Below are 4,030 nucleotides of genomic sequence, written 5' to 3' on the forward strand. Positions count from 1 at the left end.
ACTTCTAACTTCTCTTACATTAGTAGGAGGTGTTAGTTTAGATATAACTTGGATTTTTGTAGGGTCTGCTTCCATACCATCTTTTGAAATTTTATGCCCTAACACAATTCCTCCTGCAACTATAAATTGATATTTCTCCCACTTCAATATGAGATTAGTCTTTTCACAACATTTCTAGAACTTTTTTTAAATGATTTGGATATATTTCAAATGAAGTTTCATATACAAAAAAAAATCCATAAATACTTCCAATCCATCATCAATTAACTTACTAAATATGGACATCATACATCTCTGAAATATTGCAGATGCATTACATAATCCAAAAAGCATTCTTTGGAAAGCAAAAGTTCTAAAAGGACTAGTAAATGTTGTCTTTTCTTGATCTTCAAGAGCAATAGGAGTTATATCCATTCAAAAAATAAAAATATTTATGCCCAACAAGTCTATCTACTATTTGATCTAAAAAGAGTAAAGGGAAGTGATCTTTCCTGGTGACAGTGTTTAATTTTCTATAATCAATGCAAATATGCCACCCAGTAACTTATCTGATAGGTATTAATTTGTTATTTTATTTTGTTTCAATAGTCACTCTTCCTTTCTTAGGAACACAATGAATTGGACTTACCCACATACTATTTGAAATAGGATATATAATTCCAGTGTCTAACAATTTCAAAGTTTTTTTCTTAACTACTTCTTTCATCATTGAATTTAATCTCCTTTGTGGATCAACTCTTGATTTATATTGTTCATCTAATATAATTCTGTGCATACAGATCGAAGGACTGATTCCCTTAATATCAGCTAAGGTCCAACCAAAAGCTTTCTTATATCTTTTCAATGTATCTAATAGTCTTTGCTCTTGAAAATCATTTAATTCTAAAGATATAATTACAGATAATATAGATGAGTCTCCCAGAAACACATACTTCAAATGGCTAGGCAATATTTTCAACTCAAGTTCAGGTGATTTTATAATTGACGGAACTAGATTTTTATCAGCACTTTCTGTAATATCCAACATCTCGAATCTTTCATGAACATAATCTAATTCTTCATTTTCCAATTCGTCCAGAATAATTTCATCACTCTCTTCAAATTGTTCTTTCTCTTCAAAATGTTCTTTAAAATGTTCATTCAATAGATGTTCACTAATTTCCATGCGAAAATATTCATTATTTCTTTCAACAACGGTGTATTTCATAGATTTTTCAATTTTAAAAGTCGCTTCTTGATCGTTAACTCTCATTATTAATTCTCCTTTTTGAACATCTATCATAGCTTTTCCAGTAGCTAAAAATGGTTTCCCTAACATGATAGGTATTTCTTTATCTTCCTCCTTATTTAAAACAATGAAATCCACAGGAAAGATAAATTTATCTAATTTTACTAACACATCTTCTATAACTCCTTTAGGATATGTAACTGAACGATCCGCTAACTGAAGAGTTATAGATGTAGGTCAAACTTCTCCTAATCCTAATCTTTTGAAAATTGATAGAGACATAAGATTAATGCTGGCTCCCAAATCACATAAAGCTCTTCCATAGAATTTTTCACCGATAGCACACGGTATACTGAAACTACCAGGATCTTTTAATTTTTTAGGAAGCTTTTTCTGAATAATTGCACTACACTCTTCGCTAAGTGCAACAGTTTCGTTATCTGTGAATTTCTGTTTCTTGTTCAGAATATCTTTCATAAATTTCACATAATTGGGCATTTTCTCTAAAGCTTTTACGAAGGGAATAATTACCCGTTAACTTCTTAAGAATTTCCAAAAGTTTGGAGAATTTTTTATTCTATTTGTGTTCCCTCAATCTTTGAGGAAACAGTAATTTTCATTGGTGTAAATGGATACTCTAAATTTGGGTATTAATGATCCTTTTCTTTTTGAGTATCCACTTTCTCTTTTTCAGTTTCTGTTTCTTTCTATACTCTCGTTTCCAATTCTTTTCAACTTCATAATTGTATCGCTTTTATCTGTTCTTTTCCTTGATCTTTTGGATTTGGTTCCACAGTACTAGGAAAAGTTCCTAATATTCGGTTACTAAGCGCAGTAGCGATATGTCCTAATTGATTTTCAATATTCTTAATAACAGTTCCTTGATGTTATAATTTATTTCCTTGAATTTGTAATTGATTTTCTTGATTCTGCAATTGTTGATTCATGTTTAATATCAACTCTTCCATAGACAACTTCTTCTCCTTAATTTTAGTGTTTCTCCTTAATTTTTTAATTTTAGTGTTACTGTTAAATCCTGGTGGATAAGAAGGTCTATAGTTAACATTTCCTTGGTTGGATGAATTTCTTAATGGGTTCACTAGGTTTTTTGCCCATTGCTGATTTGTAGAAAAAGGGTTATTCAAATTAATATTTGGATGATTCTTCCAACCTGGGTTATAATAGTTTGAATAAGGGTTGTTGGGTCTATTAATAGCATTTAAAGTCTCATATGAAGGTTGAACATCCACAAATTTACCATATGCATTCTCTTCCATCATATGAGGTGTTGGAAAATAATTCATCCCATAATGATCTAATTTCTTTAATATTGCAGCAATCTGCGAAGCTAACATATATATCGCATCAGAATCATGGATACTAGCTACTCTTTTATGATTTACCCTTTCAGAGGGCCATTAAAAATTGTTGCTTGATGTATGCAATGGTATGTACTCGTTCTGATTTGACTCATGTTTTTAGTCAAGTCTGCAATACATGGCTAAACCTGGAATACGACATTGGGAAGCAGTCAAGTGGATTTTCAGGTATCTGAAGAGTACTGTAGAACATGAAATTATTTTTGGCAGTCAGCAGAATGATCCTTCAGTTGTGGGGTACGTTGATTCTGACTATGCTGGTGATTTGGATGGCAGAATGTCTGCAATTGGGTATGTGTTTACTCTTGGTGGAGGACCTATATGTTGGAAATCAACAATTTAGTCTATTGTAGCATTATCTACAACTGAAGCTGAGTACATGGTAGTAGCTGAAGCTACAAAAGAAGCCTTATGGCTTGCTGGGCTAGTAAAGGAACTAGACATTGAGCAAGGTAGAGTTCAGTTGCATTGTGACAGTCAGAGTGCTATTTATCTGACTAAAAACCAGGTGTACCATGCGAGAACCAAGCACATTGATGTCAGGTATCACAAGATCAGAGAATTGATTGCTACTGGTGAGATACTGTTGCAGAAGGTTCATACTGATGAAAATGCAGCTGATATGTTGACCAAGTCAGTTACTATCAACAAGTTCTTGCATTGCTTGGACTTGTTGAAAGTTTGCAGTTGCTAGAGAAGCATGGTGACCCAACTCACATTGGTGGAGGTGTAACTCCCAGGTATCTTTTTTCTCCTAACAGGCTGGATATTTGCAAAGGTGGAGATTTGTTATTGTATGACTCATATACCATATAGTGAAAAACACTGGAACAAAGTGGAGCAGAAGAATCTTCCAAATCGGGAAGTTACAATATGTGGGTTGGGTGTGCGGGGGCAACGCTTCGCGGTACGTTTGACCGCGACTTTATATATGCTTAAAAATATAAGTATTTAATACTGCTGCTAAAAGATTTAATTCCTCAGCAACTATACCAAAATTTAATAACAATTATAGATGGGCGTAAAAAATATTCAATTATTGTAAAGTCACACTTATCAACGCATGTATACATATCGCTCAAGTAATATAGGGCTCTAATAGAGTCCTAGATATCGATCCCACAGGGAGTAATATTATAATATTAGAACTACGAACTAAGATTTTAGAAAAGCAATACTTAATCGCAATAATAGAATTCAATTTGCTTATCTGTCACTAATAGGAAATTGAAACCAATATGTAATTTTAATAACTGTTAAATAACTAATTATACTAATGATAGTTCTAATGTGATATTCAATATATAAGAAAGCATCCTCCTCCTTGTCAAAAAATTATAGTGAATGGATAAAGTGAATCAGTTCAAATTGTATTGTGCCAAATAGGAGCATACATATTCTTTACCCTTTGGTCCAGGCATAA

The sequence above is a fragment of the Phalaenopsis equestris genome, unplaced genomic scaffold, assembly GCF_001263595.1.
Source record: "Phalaenopsis equestris unplaced genomic scaffold, ASM126359v1 Scaffold000325, whole genome shotgun sequence".
Lineage (NCBI taxonomy): Eukaryota > Viridiplantae > Streptophyta > Magnoliopsida > Asparagales > Orchidaceae > Phalaenopsis > Phalaenopsis equestris.